Consider the following 23,565-nt stretch of genomic DNA (forward strand, 5'->3'; position numbering starts at 1 on the left):
TGGTAATAGAGAAACTGGAGCAGAAGGGAAAAAAAAAAAAAAAAAAAGTTGGGTGAAAAATGTTTCTCCTGGCCTTTTTTCAATTTGTCTTTGTTAACTTTCCTGCAGTCCTGCTCTCCTAACCATCAGGTAGATTGATGTCTGCATAGACGTTCCACGGTTCTCCAACAGGACAAAAGTATGCTTGCTGTTGAAAAATACTACACCTGAACTGTTGCACAGCCACAATAAAAGATTCGACTGCAGCTCTAAGTCCTTTATGTTGCCTCAAAGGGATGTGCCATTAAAGTGATGTCAGAAATATTATTTTAAAACAGGTAAGAAATCTGCACTTTGGGCTGCAGCTCCACCTGCTTGCTTTCTACTGCTCCATGCCCGACTGTGCAGTGCATCCTGTAAAGCACACCATGGCTAACGTGCACACTCAATGCAATGCAGAAAAAAGGGAAACCTAAGTTCAAGTCCCACCCACACTGTACTTTGAGCCATCGCTACCCAAAGGCAGGGAATATTTCCCTGGATCACAAAGATGCTTCCAACCCATTCTGTTTTAGATTATGTCATTTCGTGATGTTATTGAGGGAAATGCACCACAACGCATCAACATACCTCCACAAGCATCTCAGATTTGCCTTGTCCTGCAGTACCAGTGAGTGTCCACCACTTTCTCAGTTTAGTGGGCACAGCGGTCCCCACTCAGTTCAGTGGGCATGGTGGTGATGGGTTGGTGGTTGGACTTAATGATTTTAGTTGTCTTTTCCAACTTTAATAAACCTATGATTCTCAATATTAAGCATTGAGATGAGAAGGAGTAGTCTCATTATATTTTTGCCAACCATCAAGACAATTGCACCTACTTCTTTGATTTGATTCTGTGTGCTGATCTTAGTAACAGTAACGCCATTGAAATATTACCAGCAGAAAATGCACAAAATCAGAAGTTTGAGGAGAGTTTAGAAGAGACTTAATGTATAAACAGGGTTCACCCAACACAGTCTCTAGGAATGCTGATGGTGATCAGTCCCCTTTTCTTATCCATGCTTACACCCATCCAACATCGTGCCACAGAAACGTTCACAGGATGATAGGTTTCCTTTCACTTTATAAAGCTTCCTGTGGGATAGATGCAAGAATTGTAAGTAAACTAAGTAGGCATACATGGAGGTGCTACAGAAAGATTTTATTCTCTCTGTTAATCCTTGAGGTGCTTTCCTAAAGGACCACGTGAAAATTAAGAGAGAGGATACCAGGTAGAAGGTCTGAGATTCAAGCCTCCAGCAAACGTAAGATCAGCATTGCAGATAGATGTCAAGGTCTGTCACAGGTTCACAGGTTCCCATCAATACGTCTCACCATTGCAGCAGACAAAAATGCTCTCCTGTTCCTCACCACATTCTAAGCTGGAGACCTGTCCCAAGCACATGCTCACCAGGAGGGCCCCCTCTGCAGTCCCGGATCTGCCCTGAGCCCTGCAGCCCACCTGGGCCCTAGCATTTCCTCCTTGGGCTGGGAGCCAGTTTGGCATGAGCCAGGTATAAACACAGGGCCCACAACAGCATCGGCAACTGGCAGGAGCTGAACTCCAGCAGCACTAGCAAGTATTGCTAAAATAAACATGTTACAGGCAAAGGTCACGATGCCTGTTAATATAAAGACTGCGTCGTGTATAATGCATTCAAATGCCAGAGTGAGAGAGGGAGATAATATGATCCATTTGCCAGATTCCTCCTTTTAGTTGTAACACGAAGCCATTCTGGGATGGAATGACCCAGAGATGATAATGAAGCGGATGATGATGCCATTGCCTGTGATAATGGTGTGACAGGGAGAATACCCTGGAAAACTGCATGAGCTGATAAGTGTAAAGGTATAAACAAACCCAAACAATGTGGACTTATAAATATTAGTGCAGAACAAAAGAGAGCAGAAAAAGCGAAGCCAACCGATCGACATTAAAAAAAAAAAAGAGACTTTGCGAGGGCGAATTTTTCCACAATTTTGGGAGCACAGTATTTCACTCAGAGCCCTTCAAAGGCAGCCGCCCCACACCTCGCACTGCCACGGGAACAACAGAAGGCAAACTGCATGGCACGGCGGGGGGACCACCTCTCCCTACCAGGGAACAGTTTGTAGCAAACAGTCCGCGATATGAAAATGTATTTAATGCAATTAATAATTTAAGAAGTGAGAGCATGTGCTCTTGGAGAGTTAAATGCTTGTCAGAGTGATAGATGCACGCTTCACCACCAATACATTTCGTATGAAGAGCAGAGGGATTTTGCAAACTTGTGTTGACCTTGGGTTGCGGTATATAGGAGGCAGATTGCAAAGGCAGGCCTGCTGATGGCGGGAGAGTGCGTCAGCTCTCAATTTACAGCCCTTTCCCCAATTAAAGGACTGTAAAAACATTAAAATTAATGCAGTCTTAACTCCAGAGCAGGCTCTACTTTCTTAATTAGTGCATAATTATTCAGTTTTTGATATCCTGGAAAATTATCACATGGAAATTATTTTAGGCACAGTAACAATAGCAAAAATCTCTCTACCCCCCCAACTCGATTAACATGTGGAAGTAATTAACACTTTATTACAGTGAAAATACTATTACTGCTAATGTTTAATGACTTTTGCCATTGCATCATAAGCAGGAAATTTAGAACACTACAGAGCAACGGTCTGCTATAAATATAGTACAAAGATTATAAAGCAGCGTCAGATGATTCGCACTAACAGCGCTTAAGATGGAGATATGACATACAATACGTTTCCAAAATGTCATATGCAGGAAATATAATTTTCTTGATAAAGTCCACTCCTTACAGCAAAACAGCAAGTGCAATAATGCTGGATGCGTACAGTAAAGGCAGCAGTGCTGCAGTCCTTGTAAAAGCCTGTTGTTAATCAAATCGAAACATAAAACCTGAAGCATAAAGTTATTTTCTCATAACAGTTTAATAGAAATTTCCAATCAAACAAAGGCCAAAAAGTGTTATTACGACATGAAGTTTCTTGTATAAACAACTTAAAATGAAGTAGGGGAAAGTTTCATGGGATTTATGGATTTCTTTATTTTTGTTATTGAGAGTGAATGTCTACTGTAGATCTCCAATAAATGTCTTGAGAAATTATGCACCAGCTTTTGGTGATTCACACTAACAGCAATTAAGATGCTGAGTCCACATAAGTGTCGAAGAGGTCAGTGCTCAGGAAATATTATTTCAGTTTTGCCAGTGTGATGGAGCCAAATGTGCCTGAAACAAAGGGAGAGAGAAGGGAATGGAGACAGCTTTGTCTCTGGTTGGGTTTCTCCACAGCCATGACATGGGTACAAGAGATGAGGAGAACTAGGGCAATGTTTGCTAAAATATTTTGCCATCAAAATGAAATAGAAAATTGTATTTAATACTCAGCTCTGCCTTAAGGAAATTCCCAAATAGCCAACAGAGTGAAGCAGCGCAATGCAAAAGCTGTGCGCAAAGCAAACATAGAAGGAATCAAACAGAAAACAAGGCTGACCCTACACAACCCCAGGAAAGCTCTATAAAGTCACTGTTTACTTATTTGCTACTGCTTATGTTGTTGGACTGAGAATTCATGAAGATGAGCACTAATTGTAATTCAATCTGGGAAATTAGTTAAATTTTAATATTCTGCATGAATAACTCAGAGGGTTTTCCACTTTAAAATATTTTTTCTGGATGCTTTTAACAGTGTTCATTGAACTAGACCCGTTTCAACGGCTAGCTAACACTATTCATAAATTAAGAAATCTCCCATTTTAGAAAAAAAGCTCCTTGATCCACTGGCCCTAGACACGGATAGGAAGAATTTTGGCACAAGGATGCTGAATATAAATTGCTTTTTTGGAAGCACCCCTTACCAGCCAGCATCTGGTGCCAGCGTGCAAGAAGAATTCACCTGAAGTGGACAAAGCTATTCGCTCTGGGATTAACTTGTTGCAGTTGCAAATGAATCATGAAACCAGCTTTGGCAAAGCTGAGCACAGGTCCACAGTGGAACTGAAATAATGTATGTGAAAAACCTGAACTGGATTACCAGCCCATCTGGAATGCATCCGCCTTATGCATTAGGAGTAGCAGTTTCCTTGACAGAGGTTGTGAAATATTAGAATTCCTAATGGAAGAAATATGGTAGTGCAAAATGACACAAAAATCACACAACCTCATTCCCTGACACGGAACAGTGAAAATGCGAATCTTTCTCTCAAGGGTACTCTATCAATCCTTTGCAAACAAGGCACTTCAGCAGGCAGAGGAGGGAGCTGACATTGCTTAACCCTTCCGTATCACCACCGCCACGCAGGGCAGCCTTCACTCATGCTGGAGAGCTTCCCTCTTTGGGGAGGCCAAGAATGGGAAGAAATGATGGCAGCAGTAAATCTACAGGCAGAACTAATTCTGAAGCACAGCGTAGGCAGTGCAAGGAGCTGTAGACCCAGGGACAGATTTCTGCAGCTCTCACATCCCTATGGGGTGATGTTTAAACTCTTCTAACCCCACTCACTCTGCCAACACTACTTCTGGTAGATGCCAGTTTTGGGGGGGGACCATGCCAGGCAGCCTATGGTTAGCACTGACCAAATGCCACTGGGGACATGCTGCAAAGAATGACAGTAAACATGGCAAATGACTCTCCATAATTGCCTTGTTATCATGATCTGTCATGGTAGGTCAGCCTGGACTTTGGAAAACTTGACACACAACAACAGATTGATGCACTCACAACCATGCAGCTTCAATATATGCATTCAAGTGATTGATACATATTTTCGTGGTCATAAAATTTGTCAGAAAAAGTCTATCTGGAGATCCCTGTAACATGTTCTGTGGACTTGCACAAGCTGCCCCCGAGCAGCTGATGACTTCCACCTATGATACAGGTCCACATTCTTCACGTTTTACTCTCCAAATCACAGTTTTTCCCCTGGTCACTTGTCCTATGCCTCAGAAATGAGTGTCTCCACAGGCAGTGTGATTACACATGGAACATCACAGCACATGTGATGAAAGTTGTAATATTAACCATTTTTTGTTTCGTATAGAACTTTGTTCATTTGCACTAACGACTGAGAGATTAACAGACTTTGTGAGTAATTAGGAAACGATCAAATAAAATAATACTCCAATCAAAGCAATTTGACCATTTCATTCAGCAAGCATCATTGAGATAAATTAACAACTAACTTGAGCTCCAGATGAAGAATGTCATATGAACCAAAAGCTGCAGTTTTCACTACTGTTTTGTAGATACATGTTTGCTTATGAGGAAAAGAAAATGTCACTGGGGCTCTACTGAAGTACACAGACCTGGGATAACTTTGGGAAAGAAGTAGCTGGGAGTGCACCTGGACAACCACACCAGCAGCTCTAAGGGTCACCACCAAGCCCTGTTTGATGTGGCTTGTTCAAATGAATCATAAAATTATAGAATCACCAAGGTTACAGAAGACCTCTAAGAACATCCAGTCCAACCATCCACCTATCACCAATATTTCCCACTAAACCATGTCCCTCAGCACATCTAAATGTTTCTTGTACACCTCTGGGGATGGTGACTCCATCACTCCCTGGGCAGCCCATTCCAGTGCTTGACCACTCCTTCAGATAAGAATTATTTCTTGATGTTCAACCTGAACCTCCTCTGACACAACCCTAGGCCATTCCCTCTCATCCTATTGCTATTTACATGGGAGAAGAGGCTGACCCTCACCTCACCACAACCTCCCTTCAGGTAGCTGTAGAGAGCAATAAGGTCACCACTGAGCCTCCTCTTATCCAGACTGAACAACCCCAGTTCCCTCAGCCATTCCTCAAAAGCCTTATGCTCCAGACCCTTCACCAGCCTTGTTGCCCTTCTCTGAACACCCTCCAGGTCCTCAATGTCTTCCTTGTAGTGAGAGGCAAACAACTGGTTTGTTGTTTGATGGGGTGTTTTAGACCTTTGGTGATCCAAACAAGTAGATTTCCTGTGCTCCAGACTCACGGACCATGTTCATATTTTATAGCTTTGAGCAGATATGAGGGGACAATATTTTAAAGATGGTGCAATCCTGGACATGTGTAAGAAAAAGTGTAAAAATTATCCATCATAAAATTAACCTTGCTACCTTTGAGAAACTATGAGTAAGACAGGTTAACCAAGTTCACGGCTCTACTTCTGCCAAGGCCTTACTGTAACAGCCAGGCCAACAGCACACTCACTCACCCTCTGCATGGATTTACTGGAGTCATCTTAGATAATGCATATCTTCAGAAGCACCCAACTGATTTAGGAACCCCTGCATTTTTGGTTTCAAGTACTTTTGAAATCCCATCCCTATTCTCCCTCATTGTCATTTATAAGACACACAAAGCTACAAGCTACTGTTTATTGCTACTTCCCTGTAGAAAAGGGAATAACTCAAAGATAGATTTTCTGTTTAGGAAATAGATCTTACTTGAATTATTCAAAAAGGCTAACAATATCCAGCCCCAGAAAACTAACAAAAGGCATGGAAGACTACAGAGCTAAGGGGCTTTTATACAGCAGCCAATTGTTGTGACTCCTTTTAATTAAATACAAATGAATTAATTGATATGAAGTACTGCTAGGCAATTATTTTGCTGACATTTTGTCTCTTTTGAGACACGCTTGTTTACTGTATGTATCATCTGTTAAAGCCTAATATCATTCTACACTGTTTTAAACACATATTTAAAGAGTTAAACCTAAGTTCGTGCTGGCAGAAACTTTTACATTAATTTCATATTTGTGTTAATGGTACGCACATTAGACCCAATAGTATTTACATTTTTTAATCCATCTCCCATCCCTAGGCCATCATCGTACAAGAGATATTGAATCTTAATGAATTTTTCTAGTTAAAGATTTTTAAATAAATGAATAAATAAATAAGTAATGAAACACTGATTTTTATCTCACTGTACACAAGTTTACTGGTTGATTTTTTTTTATTATTTTTTTCTTTTCATTCTGGTTTGAAATGACATATTTTCATCATTTTCCAAAGATACGCATGAAAGTACAAAAATGATGGCTGGTTTTAGAGCAAGGCTTCAACAGCAGCGGTAATAAAATGTTAGCCCTTACGTAGAAGGTAGATAAAATTGAAGGGTTATCTGGAAAACCACAGCTGGCCAAAACAATTTCATCTCCTTTGATTATTTTGGGGGAGTCACTGTGCTACTGTACAACATAGCCTCAATTATGCACATGAACCATTTTCTTAAGTCATTGACATGGTCTCCAGTGATTCAGATGAGCAGGACGAGATCACAAGCGACTCAAACCCTTCAGAGAAAAGATGTGGTCAGCTCAAGGAGAAGGGAAGTCTCTGCAGAGCTTTGTTTCTTTGTGTGTCACGCTGCTCGCTGGGAGCAACAAGCCCTCAGTGTGCTGCTGGTACTGGAATGAGTTGTGGACACTCAGGACATCCCCTATCTATCTCTGATACTTTTCTGTTGCGTACATTAAAATCAACAGCAGACTGGAGAGTAATTAATTTACCATTAGTGAACCAAATGAGCATACTGGACCACAAAGAGCCTTCACAGAAAGATCACCTGGAACTATGCACAAGCGCATCTAAAGACTGAAGCAATCAGAATTACATCACAACCTAAGTAACCACAATGCCAATAAACCAAATAAATGCCAATAAAATAAAATAAACTCTGGCTATGCATTCAGTGGAGTGCAGACAGGGCAGTTCAACTAATGCATCTCTGTTCCTGAGCAAATCAGCCAGGTATGGTCTTCTACATTCACCATAATCTCCTACCTCCAATTTAGCACAGTTAACACATGAGCACGATGCAATGGAGGCCCAATATGACATGTAAATAACAAGACAATTCTCTTACAGCATTGCAGAAATTATATAATTAAAAACAACGTTTGTTGCACTGAATTTTTAATCATAGCTACCATAGATGTCACTGCTGAAAAATGACAAACTAGTTTCTCTAAATTCTTATACTATAGCAGGATTTGTGAATGGATGAGTTTTTATAGAGCAAGTCAGATTCTGCAGCCTTTTCTCTTCAGTGGCTGAGGTCGTGGTTTTACTTTATCTTAGAAGGGACTTTCATGTGCTCAAATGACTCCAGGACCTGAGACTTAGATGCGTCTTGAGTATGTCTGTTTTCTCTTAGTGGTTTGAGCTATCAGCAAGCGCCTATAACCTTTCCTTTTGATCAAAGTGCATAAAGGGACATGCAAAAACTAGGCTGAGAAGGGTTCCTCTGTTTTTCCTATTTACCTATCACCAGGCCAGATATTTTTACACATTAATCATACTTAGAAAACATAGCAAAAGCCATCAGTCACTTAACAAACTGTCCCATCTTTATCTGGTGGCAACAGATGACTGCCAATTATCTGTGCCCGATAGACAGACCCCGCAAAACTCCTGATGAAAGGCAGCATGCGACCAAAGTTTCAGACGCAGCACAAAAAAACTTGGCACCAGCAGCTCTTTGAGCAGCTCTTTAAGCAATGATAGAAGAAGAGATGGGGGAATGGAAACTATACAGGCATTCCCCTCTGCACCTCCGCAGGGACCTCTGACAAGGACTAGTTTTGGGGCAAAAAACAGGCACTCACACTTCCTGCCTGGAAAGCAGGGCTGAATGCAAAGCAGGCTTTGAGGAATGCCATGCTTTTTGCTCAGAACAGGGCTGCATATGGAGCTTCAGCTCAGTGCATCAGATACTGCTTCAGTATCTGGGGTTGCTTGGGGTAAAAGTACGGCCCCATGGCCTGCTTTAAAACAAAAGACATTCTGTGTGGATGCTTTCTCCTGGACTGACTGCATCAAACACCAAGCCTTGCTAGATTACTCCCACTGGCTAAGCTAGCAGAGCAGTTTTTGGCTCACCAGAAAAAAAAAACTTGTATTTCTGAAGCTGAAATTTCATAGCAAATCTCCTGAGATCCCATGCATGAATAATGAAAAAATTGTGTGTCCTCACTCATTGCTCTTGCATGTTACCATCTCTCCCAGTACTGCTGCTCCCATTTTCATGTAGGTAACACTGGCGGAGGCAATCCCTTCTGAAGGCTGACTTGTCATGCAACTTGCTCCAGAAATCACAGAGCAGTGAAAGATGGGAGGCTGAAGTCAATCTCCCAGCAATATTTCAGCCATTTCCTTTATTTTTTTTTTTTAAATCAGCTCACCCTTTCCCACTTTATGCTGTTTCCTAACACCTCAAGAGCCAAAAGCAGAACAGCTTCATAAAGCCCAGCTGAACTCTGGCCCCTACAGCCTTGGCACTGTGGGCAGCTCTGGGTCACACGCACTATGAGGATGGTGGTTGTTCACTGGGACTCCTTTCTCTGCATGTTACCATCAAGCCTAAGTGTAAGGCAATCATACACTAGCACTGCATCTTTATGCATGTATTTCGGGGCTTTACAATACAATAAAATTTATAGCTCGTATAATTAAGAATATGCCAGATTAAACAAATTAAAGCTCAGCTTTAAAAGCCAGAGCTCTATCAGATCAAGACATTATGCATGAAAGAAATTTCAAATTCAAATCAACGACATCTGAAGGCTCAGAGCACAAAAGCCATATAGGAGTCGCTGCAAACTACAGCAAGACCTATTTCCTAACCTCAAGGTACAATTCATGGCACAGGGCATTAGGAGGTCATGAAGATTAATTGAGTGCAAGGGTTAGTTGGAGATTTGTGGGCAAGCAGCACTGTTCCTGTTCCTGTGATTTCTTTTTCTTTTTTTTTCTTTCTTTCTTTTTTTTTGCCATGAAAGTAAAATAAAATAACTTCTGCTGAAATTTGCATTCATGAAAGGCTCTCTGTCTCTCTGATGTAGCCCTGTGAGTGAGGCCATGAAGTGGAGCAGAAGGGAAGCCCAAACATCTTCAGCAGGCAGCTTGGGAGCAGTGGTTGTTCCCATGAAGGAGACAGCAGGAGGTCTCTGGAGAGCCCCCACCCATGGTGCTTGGCTCCTAGGAGCCAACAACAGCCCCCAGTGCTCATGGTACAGATTTCGCTGCAAATAAACCCAACATTATTTGGCTATTGTATCCTGGGATGAGCCAAGGGGGATTGAGAGACCAAAAGGACAGGTTCTTCTGCTGGTTCTAGGAACCAAACCTAGAAAACCTCCCCCTGACTGGGAGTGCATCAGTAGTACTTAGAATTTTGGTATGGTTACAGGTAAACGACTGGAAGGGCAGCTTACTTAGGCAGATCAGGGAGAACCAAGGAAGACGTGAAGATGAAAACACAGAAGAAATAAAGTTTCTTAATATTAATGTCTCCAATTTTCTCCAACCTCATTGTGTTGTTGTTGTTGTTGTTTTTCAGATAACAGTAAATTATTATTTGGGCCCAGTATCTCTTTCCCTGTATCAGAGACTGATTGCTTTTTAACATAAAATATGAAGATTTCAAGCTTTTTCTTTAGATTTTTCACAAGATAAGAACGTGTATGACACACAGTACAAACAACAAGCCTTGGAATGCAATAACGAATATTATATGGCATATCACAACACATCAGGCATTAAGAAAAGGAAGCTTTCATCATACACCAGGACAAAAATAGAAGACTGCAAGCAGTGAGCCCAAACCCACAGCCATGGAGGCGTCCCTCTCCTACACACCCATCATTCTTTGCATGCAAAGTTCAGTGAAGAAAACGTGCATTACAACAAAATAACTCCATTACAGATTTTTATAATCATCTGAGAATCTTATTTTAGAAAATGTCTGAGGTCAGCAGCAATCTCCATTTTCCCATTTGCTTCAAAAAAGCAATGCATCATATTGGCATTATGTATCTATATTTGTGAGTATATAAAGATTTAAAAACACTCGCTCCAGTTTTGAAATTATGTTTCATATACTATCTGTGCTAGATTTCAATAAGCATCTAATTAAAATAGATTTTTTTTCTCCAGTGTTCTTGCAAATTTTATTTATCAGAGCTGCTGCAGGTACTGCAAAGTATCAGAACAGCAAACCAAAGCTGCAACTTCAAGGGAAAGATATTTTCAAACAAAACCAATGAATTATTAGCATTAAGCACGATGTTGTCCTTATTGACAAAGCCAGCCAGTCTACCAAATGTACTTAACATTTTCAGAACTTCAAAAAACTCCAAACTAATAATGTCTTTGTCATTTTGTAATACACAGGCTATTTTTCCCATCATTTAAACATGGAAAGAAAATGCCTTGCTTCCTTATTTAGCGCACTTGGAATACCATTATCAATCATCAAAAATACGTATTAGACATATTTATTCCCCTGACAAATTTATGCCAGAAAACTGATAGACTTATTATAGAACCTCTTCCCACCACAAAAAAATGAATAAATAAAATAAAATTCATGTGTTTCTCACTCGGTATTAGAATTTGGGAAATAAAATCTTTATCCAACAGCACGCCCCTTGGAGCCAATATCTATTTCCTGAGAAAAATCCTTCCTCTGCTAGGTTCACATATTGAAAATATCATAAGGATATTATTATCCGCTGTGGCTATCAAAAACCCCAAAAACTAACTATATTAAATATGTATTTTTAATCTCCAATGTTCTAGCAATCAGTAAAACAGATTTCAATCATTTATCGCTGTAAGTGGAGAGCAAGAGTCATAAGACACAAATGTTCAGGCCATAATTTACTCCTGAAGTTTCACTGCAGTTGGCTTGTTTTGGTTTTTATTTCTTTATTTATCTGGCTGTGAAGCTCAGCTCATCAGGGTTTGTAATAATACACTTATTGTATCTGATGTTGGGAATCCATCCTTTGTAATACTTTCTGACATAATTGCAGCTTTTGACACAGTCAATCGTGGGATCCTCCTAAACCATCTTGAAAAATATGTTGGTCTTTCAGGTTCGGTTATTCAGCAGTTCAAATCTTATTATAACCATCGACAACAGTTTGTTAATATAATTTCTTCCCATTCCTACTCTTACATTGTCATCTGGAGTCATCTGTTACAATGTCATCTGCAGTCCCACAGGGCTCTCCTGGTTACACGTGATCCTTTATCTACCTGCTGCCTTTAGGAGCTACAAAACCCCAGCTATAGAGACATGGGCTCTCTTATCACACTCCTGCTGACATGCAGCACTTTAATTTTCGATTCTTTGTTGCTATTTGATCAATATTCTAATGCTTTTCCACCCTGCTCAGCCATTTAGATGAGTCTTAGTTTAAAATATATGTTTTTTAAACATTTTGAAATTATACCCCAGACAGACAGAGGCAAAACAAGTTTTTGATTACATACCTTTTTCACAGCCAGGTGATTCATATTACTGTGCTTTTCAATTCCAGAATTGCTTTATTTATTTATAAATTTCCACATATTTGAGCATGTAAAAATGCCCAACAATACTATAAAAACTCAACTATAAGCCATAAAAAAAAGGCATGAAGTAAAGAAAAAGAGCAGGAAAGCAAAAGAAAAAATCAGCGCTGAGTTGTACCCAAATTTTGCCAGCTAGGTTGCTATATATGATACTGCTTCTCTAGTACAGTACTGGTAAATGTGAGTTATGGTACCAGAATCTGAACTTTAATAGATAGTATACTACACATTCCCCATAAAACACAGCCAGGGGCCTCCCTCTCAGTAGTAGTGGGTACTTGTAGCTCCCACAGAATTTTGTGGGCTATACTGAACACAGAGAGCCTCAAAGATCCAACCCAATTCTCAGTTACACAAATTCTTCTCCTCCCTCTGCACCAGCAGTAAAAGATTAACAGGAAAAGAAATCCCAGGGAGCAGAAAAGAGAATCAGCCATCTCTTTTTCCCTTCCACAGCGAATGGGCAATTTCTGATTTTCAGAGAGGTAAATTTTAACAACATTGTATAGATTCTTGTTTCTGTTCTTCCATGCTTTTCTCTGTTATCCCGAGAAGAGTTCTGGGCCCAACTTTATTCAAACTAACACCTTTTAGTGGTAAGGCTAATTGAGATAAAGCGTTCCAGCTCTAATCAGCTCAAGCAAGAAGTGATGACTTCAGTAGTAAAACCTAAATGGTAGAAGAAGCAAGTCAGAGGAAGCTGCTTTTGAAAACCCCAAACAAGGCTTTACACTGACACACAGGAACTCTTTAGGTGACCCCTATTTGCTTTCTTATCCAATGCACTGACTTACATTATGTCCTATGAAGCACCAAAAGCTGTCAAGGTTTGGAAGAAGCATCACAGAAAATTGGCATGGCAGAGACAAAATGCTTGAGGCCAAGACAATTAAGAGTTGTGATAAAACACAGAGGAAGTATATTCTGTGGCAAAAAAAACCTCTGAGCACTCTTTTTTGCTTTCCATGGACACAGACCATCCATTCGCTTACACAAAACATGACTCGAGTGACCAGAGCCCAGTGCAAGCTCAAGGGTTCCTCTCACTGGTGATTACACCAATTTTGCACTATCACACCCAAGTACTGTAACAACATCCATCCCCAATGCATATAACAGGTGCTTCTCTACTCTAACATGTTGTTTAAAAACTGTTTTGATGAAATTAATCTTTTGTCAGTTTTACTGCGCTGTTAGGAATATTTCCGTCTTTCACAGTTTGGTGATTACACTTCATTTCTGCTATCATCCGCTCCGTACACATTCAGTGACACTCTTGGGAAGACCAGAATAAAGAGAAAAACTTGTTTTTCATATGCATTTTTATAAGTTCAACAGTTTTAAAGCATAACCAAAATAAGAATGTAACAAATATTGGAGTGGGGCAGTAGAAAAAGGGAGACAGGACATTGGCTATGCTCGATACTGGTTTAAAATTACCTCCTTTCTTGTGATAAGGGTTTTTCCTTATTTCAAATTCCCCACTGATCTTTGGGTATTAAAATCTTCTTGAAACCTCCAGAGCAAGGCTTCTATCCATGTATTTCTGAGATTTCTATATTCTATTTGGCTACATGACTTAATGTGCCTAACACTATTATAGCAAAGGAGGGTAACAAAGAATGAGCTGGCAGCACAGTCTTCTTCAAACCATATTTTAAATGTGTTTGTTTACAGTGGCAGCACTGTCACTGAGCAACCCTACTGCAAATGAAAAAAATTGATGGATCAGACATGAGAATGCTTATTGAAGAAAAGGCCTGGACTGTGCCTTTTCCAAATAGACTCCATGGGATTGATGTAGAAATGACCCAAGTGGGCCCAACTAGCTTATTCAATAAGGGTCCGCTCAAATTCCATCTGTGAACATTTGGTGAGCCCTTTTATGGCAGTGAGGCTGTTCCTTCAAGTTCACATTAATTTTTTGTGCACATCTGCACAAGCACCTCACCCCTACCCGTGTGCCACTTCAATTACAATTAAAAGAACTGTTTAAATCTTGGGGAAATTTTTAATAAAGTCTGTAGGGAGATTTAAAAAAAAAAAAGAAAGAAAGAAATTGTATCTACAAAAATTGCTCTTTCCATATCATTCCAAGAAAAAATTGTCAGCCTGCTGAATCGCCGCCTATTACTCTCATGGTTTTGATTGCCATGATGCCATGGATGCAGAACAAGTGCCACTGACTTCCAATGTGCCTTGGTTGGGAGCATTCCTCTGAAGCTGGTAAAACATGTGCCTGCACAACTCCACAGTTTACCCTCAGATCAACAAGTAAATTACTGCTTTCAAGCTATTATGATGATCCCTGACTGCATACAATCAGCATCATTATTTTAAGCAAACAATTGCAATAGTTTTAAATAAAAAATGCAGCATGCAGAGCATTTACATGTTAAGCATAGCATATTAATAGGAAGGAAGAAGAGAAAGATGAAAACTAGAAATGTCAGTTGGTTTAATCATACTTAATATGAAAAGACTGCTATAACTTTAAGAATGCAGCTTAGCTGACTTTGGAGCTTAGGTTTTTATTTTTCTACTTTATAGCATGCTTCAAAACTACTTGGACAAATACAAAACAAGAATTACAGTGCACCATAAGTTATTTTAATATCCTGTAGTGGTGTATACTTCCAATGAAATCCCAAGACTATTATTAAGGTTCTGTGTTTGTGTGAAAATGTCAAGTTGTTTCGAGTGACTACATACTCTAAATTATATATAACTGTTACTTTATAGCTAATAGGCACTAAAATTACTTTAAAACAGAAATGTAAAGTTATATTTTCATCCTTTTTGACAGATAATAAAGCTTATTTATGAGATACATTTTCTCAAGTATTAAAATATATAATGTTTACAAAAACATTAAAAATACCAATACTTGATATTTAAGCAACAAACAGAGCCACCATGGAGATACTTTCCTGGATATATTCAGCACGAAGTCAAATAGATGATAACATGATAATTTCACTTGTGAAAGTCATTTGTTAAAACGGTGAAAAATAAAAACAGGTTTTGTCTCAAAATGAGGTTTAGATGCTTTGCCTCTCCCTGCCCATCATTAAACCGCAGGTATGGAAGCCTGGTGTGTATCTTTCAGATAAAATGCTGCCACATGACATCTTTTCACTCCTTATTTTAAATTGTATCCAGTAAGACATGTTGCTTAATTGCTTTGTTGTCATGTCCCTACCCGAAGAGGCAGAGGGAAAAAGTTACTACTTCTTACAAGCATAATGGAAAGGGACATGGGCACAAGAGTAATTTCTTCCCTTGTAAACTCCAGTTAGGATAGAGAATTTATGAGAGGAAAGATTACTGTTGGCATGATGCACGCTTAAGTGTACACACCATCACTAGCCCACCAATTATTCACAGTCTAAAATAAAACGGCTTTACATGCAAATTATTGTTGTTTATCCCTCCTGAGCACTCAGTGAATAAAAACACATGAACGTCTGGCTCTATCTTGCTATCTGCAAAGTGCGAGGGACACCGGCCGGCATCAGCCCCGTGCATCGTGGTGTGAAGGCAACCTTCACCGAAGGTTACAGTACGCACGGTGCAGCGCGGCAGCAGGAGCTAATTGCCAACCCTCTGCTGTGATTAGGATTACCTCTTCTGCTGAGGGGCTGGGGCTAAATTTATGCTTCGTAGTTCTACTGCTCTGCGATACAATATTATGCCAAAGCATGAACAAAAGAAAATTACCCTGAAGCAATGGAGTGCCACAACGCATTGTCGCTATTAATCTTTTAGTAATGGCAATGCTAATTTGACATGATGCATAGTAATTTATTAATAGAAATATTTGAAGTCCCAAACTTAAAATATTCTTCTGTGCAAGAAAGGATGGCTCTGGGAGCGGGCAAGGGGATGCAAATCCTCTCCCATTCAACGCTTTGCCTTCACTTCAACCCCTGTCAACACTGCTAGGAGGAAATGCCCCAAAATTGCGCATGAGTGATTTGGGGGAAAGCAGACTAATAGGTGAAACTGAATCCAACCCATAAGCCAAAAACACCGTCCCCAGCCAAGCTCAGCGTGCCCAAAGTTATGGATAAGAAGGAGGGGTAACATTGGCTTCTTGGCAGAGGCAATTAGCGCTTGGACTGTCGGCAGGGGATGCTCTGCATCAACCCACCAGCCTCTGCCTGGCACCCTGGGGCCCCGCGCCCACCCCCTGCCCAGCCTTGGTCTCAGCAGGAGGGCACAGCAGGCTGCTCCTGGGCATCAGCGTGCCTACAAACTGTTTGGCCGTGTTTATAAAAGGGCTAATCCGTGTTCACATCGCACGGGCTTTGTTCCTTCTCCTGAGCCATCATTAACTATTAATCGAGGGTGGGTTTCTTCAAAGGTCTACTCCATTTGTTGTTGGCTCTCGGAAAACAGGAGCCCATTTAGGATTCAAGACAGCACTAGGAAAGCAGAGATATTGTAAACAGTGCAGTGGTCATATTAGTGTACTAAATGCGCTTCAAAATACATGCAATAAGGGGAAAAGGAAGGTGTGGGGTGGTTTTTGTTGAACCTCACTGGCAAACTGCAGCAGAACTTCATGATTTGTTATGAGTGCAGCACAGGAAAACCTGTGGAAGCCTTAAATTCCACCTGTCTGATTAATGTCAAGGTTACGTTCGATCTACATTGGTAGCACACATGAATTTTGTGTCCCAAGACCTCAGCAGGAGCTGATGTAACGTGAGCCATTATTTATTGGCTATAATGGCCACTCCCCAAGGTAAAACCTGGTACAATACATTAATAGCATTGCATTGTCTTGGGAAAATGAGGCTATTAATGCAGGTCACCTGTGCTACATAGCTCAGACCAGATTCAGGTGAAAGCCATCAAAAACTTCTTCTTAAACTGGAAACTAGCAGAGTGCAAACCCTGCTGTGAGTAAAGACAAAATATTCCCAGCTCTTCAGTGGCCTGCCACTCTGAGCATCACCTCAGAGTAATTTCTCCATGCCCATATTTGCTTTCAGTTTTTGTAAATATATTTTCACATCTGCAAAGTGGCAGTACCCTGCCTGGCTAGATTGGGAAAGGGAGATGTTCAGGTAATACCACCTAATGAAGCACTGCTTCCTGCTCTATGAACCACATAAATGAAAATATGTACTCACAGTTCTTCTTTTCTATAAACAACACTATTGAAATGCATCACTTCAGAATATAATGGTATGGCTCTGAAAACGAGGCTGGAATCTTACTCAACAGATAAGAGGCAACAGCTGGAAATTCATTTCCATTAAGAAGCCATAACTCCCAACACCACCAAAAATAAAGCACCATCAACGCTCCCTAAAAAGAGGTACACTGTGCATTAGCATCACACATTGTGCTGCCTGTTCCTCTTGCCAAAAACAGTGGAAAATTCCAATTTACATTCTGTTATTTAGTTTGCATCATGCCCAAAGGGTGTGATAGGCTTCTGTACTTCAAAGAGGACACGGATATCACCACCCCGTTGGGCAATTTATTTGGTTTCTTTTTAAGAACTGTGAAGTGCTTGTGGGTACTTTTTAACTTCAAGCACTGGAAGACTTCATTTATAACCTGATACTTATTACTTGACTTTTCTAAACTCTCTTTTCCTTTTGTTGTTCCAATTTATCTTATATCACCACTCAAGCTAGACAATGATAAAAAATAAAGGTGTTTTCTTTTGTCATGTAGAAAATGTGATTCATTTGTTGTCTTTAACAGGCCTTCAGATCACCAGACATATGTTCGATGTTTGGCAGCAATAAAAAAACAACAACAGCAGCTAAACAAATATATATATTTGTAAGGATTATAAATCAGCACAAGTTATTCTGGCACTACTTTATATAAGACATTAGTGGGAGTATATTTGAAATATAGCGTGCAATTCTGGTCACTATATTACAGGCAGGACATTGTGGAGATTGAAAAGGTGCAGCAGAGGGCAACCAAAATGATTCAGGATTTGGGGGATGCGAGTGATGGAGACAAATTAGGTGGGTTCAGGCCATGTTACTTAAGGATGGGGTCCAGGGGGACACTGGGGTCCCTCTGAGGATGCCTGGCAGCCCAGGTTTCGCCTGCCCCAGTAGCAGTGATGTGGCCCCGCCAGGACAGCAGTGGTGCGGATGCTCCTGGCACAGCTACAGCTCGGCCAGAAATAAGTGGACTCACAGCTACAAGTTGCAGGAGTAGTAAATAATTCAGAAGCATGAAAAAACTGACAGGGAGGAAATTATCCATCCATTCATGTACTGAATTTAAGATTAGAGGAGCTAAAAAATGCTGCACATAAAGTAGTGCTAAAAGCAAAATATTGCCTTTCAGTAGGGAAAGCGTATTTTTTCCAACTTTTTTCTTAAGATGGGGAAATGAAAGGCTCCTTTTTGCACCTGCAAAAAATGACTTCTGCTGTGGAAAAAAAATAAGTGATGTATGAGAGAAGAGGGGGATGTGAAGGTGAAAGGGTAAATTCTGTTTATGGCAAGCAGTGTTGCTGGCCTGTGGTTACTGTGTGGCCACAATGTGGGGACACAATGCCAGGTGCAAAGAGACCTTCTCTTAGAAAGGAAGATGGTCAGAAGCCATTCCACCTTCGCAACTAAATGGAGGCAAATCCATAACTACTAGAATTAGATGCACTTTATGCTTTTCCCCCCTTTTTGTTTGGTGCTCAGGTAGATAGCCAAGCAGCAATTAGAACGTAATTAAAACAGCAAAGGAAGGATAACATTCTGCTATAAAAGCTCTGCAAATTTCATTGTTTGCAAGAGCAGAAGATCCCACACTTCATCTTAAGTAAAATAGATTCACACGATGGGCTCAGGCATAAGGGACTGAAGAAGTAACAGCATTAGGAGAGGTGGCAGGTGGATGGAACTCTTCTGAAATACTTTCATTCCATTTTTACTTTGCCCAGAAAATTAAAGCATGAGTTCTCAGTCCTGAAAAGCACGCAAAGCTCTCCTTAATTAAGCGCACATTTATCTCACACGCTGCCGTTTCCATCACCTGACATACCACAAAGCATTTCAATCTACCCTACACGGGGCAATCTCAGCATCTTACTTGCAGTCAGATATCGCTAAGGTTAAATCAATCCTGTGACTGATGTTCAGCAGCGGCCCAAGACATTTAAATATAATATCTGACTTCCAAGGGGATAAGTATTCCACGTCTCGCTACTCTGCAGTATTCAAAATGCAGAAAACAAAGATCCTTGTACTGGGAAAGGCAAGGTAGGAGACTGAAAAAAAGAAAATGACTTCAAGGAGACGGGCGTGTGACCCCAGCATTGGCCAGCTCAGGTAATTTTCACCCTCCAGCAGGACTGCACCATGTCAGAGGCCAAATTACAACCCATCTGGTCAGTGAGACTTGAAGCTCAGGAGATTTTGTGAAGAACAGAAAGCTACAAAAGCTCTATATACCTGCCAAGGGCTAAATTACGTTATGGATGAGAATGGACTTCAGTTTGGGACAGTTCAGAGATCTTTAAGTGAAATTTTCCTACCTGGGCAACACCTGCTCAGCTCTGATTCTTCAGAAGAAATTAAAGCTCCCATTTTGAAGTCAGACAAATCCCTTTTTTTCTTTTTTTTTTCTTTTTTCTTTTCTTTTGAGTACCACTTTATTTCCTACTCTCTTCTTCTTCTTTGTAATGTAAAACAAACCGAATCTTTCTTCCCAGTCATGCTCACTTAAGAACTTTGAAGGTAAGATATCATTTATTTTCTTTAACTGAAATTTTTCAGAAAGATATATAAGGAATATTCATACCAACAGTAACAGAAGCTAACGCTTTAATACAAAGCCAGAAAGCAGCATGACTGCCTAGAAATTGCAAAAGTATTTACTGGGCCCCAGAGATGGGTTATCCTACCAGGATAAAAATGTTTCCATCTCCAAATCTGAACCATTCTTAGCAAGAAGCACAACGTTATTTATTTATGTATGTATTTATCTATTGTATCCAAGATCTCATATTCCTCTATACTCGTAAGAAACGTGAGGAAGTAGTCCATGATGTAATAACCATTTGACCTTGAATGTCTCCATGAATGGGACGTCCACCACCTCTCTGGGCATTTTGTGCCAGTGCACCACCAGCCTTATTGTACAAAACTCTTTCTTATATACATTGCTGCAGCCTCCAGGCACCAGGTCAGCTAGCACAGCCTTTGCCATTCATTTGACTCCCACCCGAAAGCTTCTTGGATGTTTGTTTCCCTCTTCCAGACCAAGAGGCAGAACTGACCCCTGAACAGTTCCAACAGACATAGCACAATGTAAATCAGCAATCTCATGTGATATTTAAAAGCTAAACTATATTTAGGTAACGCTGTTTAACTCATGTAATATGCCAAATATATTTGGAAAGTATATTTATACTGTAACTCCATTGATTTCCACAACAGGGATGAATTAGGCTTGCCTCTCTTAAGCAAATAAAATAAACACTGTACTCAATCTTTAACTTTCAAGTTAAGTATGTTCCAGCTCAAACATTCCTGTTGCCCGAGCAGCCTAATAGATTTATTCTCTGATGTCATTTTTCTCATGTCATTTTGGAATTTGATTGCAGCATATTTAAAATGTTGGTTGCAATCATAACAAAGTGCAGCATTTAAAATGCATTCAACACACACATTGTCCTTGCAGAGAATGGTTATTTGTCTCTGTCCTCTGAGGAAGAACATGGTATGATGAGCAAAACCTGGCGTAATAAAGAAGGATGATGTGTAAAACCCCACTGAAAGAATGGCTCTTCATTTCTTAAATTAAATATGTTTGGGTGTGTTAAATATCTTATTTGATACAGTTCAAGCAAAACTGTTAGACAAATAAGGGCATGCTTGCTATTCCACCCAACAAACTGTACAAATACAGGAAAACCTTCACGTATGAATAATTGATAAAGGATCAAAACTGTTAAAAGCATATATTTTCCATGCACCAAGGGTACTTGTGTAATAGATTTCCACTGTGATAAACAAAGCACATCTCCTGCTCTGTTAATTTCTAGTTAGATTTCAAATATTAAGCTACCACGTTTTGATGATTGTTATTATTTGCAATAGGGCAACTATCACGATAGGGTCTGGGTTTGATCCTGCACACTGTTAGGAGTAAAACCAGGAAGAAAAATAAGCCATGGCTTCGAGAAGGGTCAGAATGGGAACTACCCACTGGGGGACAGAGGGAATGCTGCAAATCAACCGCCACAGTGGTGTCTCTACTTGAACGTAGTCCTTTGGTAAAACAACAGAGCCGTTCATTTTCTCCTGAGGAATTCACACAACCCTTCCGTGTTGGCTATGGATTTAATATGGAAGAAAGGATACGTATGATGGATATGTAATACGGAAGAGATTATATATATAATAATCCTCATTATTAAATCTGAAAATGAAGTTTGATTTACTTCACTAGTGCATGCATCTAACCAAACAAACAACATACGTGATAGGTTTAAGGAGCAGGCTACAATTTTATTAACACCAGAGTGTTCACTCCCACCCTCACATTTTAATTGGATGCAGTATCATTTCTGAGAAATGCTCCATGAAGGGTCATCTCCACTCATAGGACAACTCAAGAACAACAGAAATTCCCTTTAGTTACCCCATAAACAGATGTCTGCATAGACTTGGCCCATTGTGAAGACCACCCTGCTCTACTAGCACTTTGAACATGACAAGTGGGAGTCATGGCAAAAGGAGACACTAACAGAGATCAGCCTCCAAACAGCCACATCAGTTCTCCCAGAAGTTCTGCTGCCTGTCATTCCTGTATACCAGAAATCACACAAGCATTCTTGGGCATGCTGAAAAAAATAAACGTGTGATAATAGTTAAACCACAGGGCAAAAGCTAACAAAGCTAAATGCTGCCAGCACATTTGCAACCCGTACTGGGGCTGGGCTTGGGTACATTCAATATTTTTTCACGTTATGGAGCCCATAACTTAATACTCAAGGTGAGGCTGCACCAATGCAAAATATAGCAAGGGAATCACCTCTTTTGACTGGCTGTCCATGCTGCATGACAATCACCCAGTGCTACAGCCAATCTCTCTGCAAGGCTTTCCTCTTCATCCAGAGACTCAATGGCACCTCCTCATTTCACATCATCAGCCAACTTGCCAAGGATGCATTCAAATCCTGCATATGTATTACTGTTAAAACTACTGAACAGAATCAGCCCCAAAATTGGGTTGTCTGGAGCGCTACTAGTAACAGGCTTCCAGCCAGGTGCATTCCCATACATCAGGACACTTTGAGCTCTGCTGTTGAGCTCATCCATTACCTGGTGGAGTCCAAACTTCTCAATTCCCTACAAATGCAAGCTACAAACTTCTACTTTCCTCGTCTGCTGGAAACACCTCTATATTTCAGGCACAGATAACATGTGCAGTGTCTCTTTAAAAATCCCCACTGGAGCCTTCAACATTGAATCTGTTTGTTGTGCACAAGTCACCCAACACTCCTTAAAGAGAGCTAATTTTTTTAGCGTCCTTCTCTTTCAAAGCAACTAACTAAATGCAGAAAAGTGGGCCTTCCCCAAGGGACTGCCTCCTCCCTGTGATGCAGATAGCCTGCAGCTAACATGCAAGTAGGACAGAAACAGAACTTGAAAATACTCAACCATACAGACGACTTCATGAAAGACAAAGAAAAATGGCTATTTGGCATTCAACAACCCGCTCCACCTAACTATCTGCTACAGCACTGTGTCTAGGAGGGCAAGTATTCATTAGTGGCAGCAGCAAACAGTTTGTAAATATAACTTTAAAGACACCTACAGCGATATTCATATGTATGCCTCAAAACTGAGTGACCTTAAGCACTGTATATTTCAAATGCCACAGAGAAGTGAGACACTTAACATATTAGAGAGTGGCATTTTCCATTGGTCTTTCTGTTAACTGCTCATGCAAATATATACAAGGCCGACTTTTACTAAACCATGTTTGCCTGCCCACAGTGCAACATCTCATTCCCTTCTCTACGTTAAATGATACTTGCTACAAGAAATGTATTGTTTTAATCATTATTACTACTTTTTTTTTCTTTTTTTTTTTTTTAAAGATAGAGAGAAAAGAGAAAGAAAAATAAAAGGAAGATCAAGAGCCCTGCTACAAAATATATGCAGAATTTGTTTTCCAATGAAGGTCTAATAGGG

General features: G+C 40.3%; 1 long non-coding RNA gene across 1 annotated transcript in view; it reads right to left on the reverse strand.

Annotated features, from left to right (window-relative positions):
* Positions 1-2,933: 2,933 nt before the first annotated feature.
* The window catches only part of LOC125693812 (uncharacterized), a 52,819-nt gene continuing 32,187 nt past the window's right edge, over positions 2,934-23,565 (reverse strand). Inside the window, exon 3 of the long non-coding RNA XR_007377258.1 lies at positions 2,934-3,251. This is a non-coding gene — a long non-coding RNA (uncharacterized LOC125693812). The remainder of the gene's footprint in view (positions 3,252-23,565) is intronic.

Source organism: Lagopus muta, chromosome 5, assembly GCF_023343835.1.
Source record: "Lagopus muta isolate bLagMut1 chromosome 5, bLagMut1 primary, whole genome shotgun sequence".
Lineage (NCBI taxonomy): Eukaryota > Metazoa > Chordata > Aves > Galliformes > Phasianidae > Lagopus > Lagopus muta.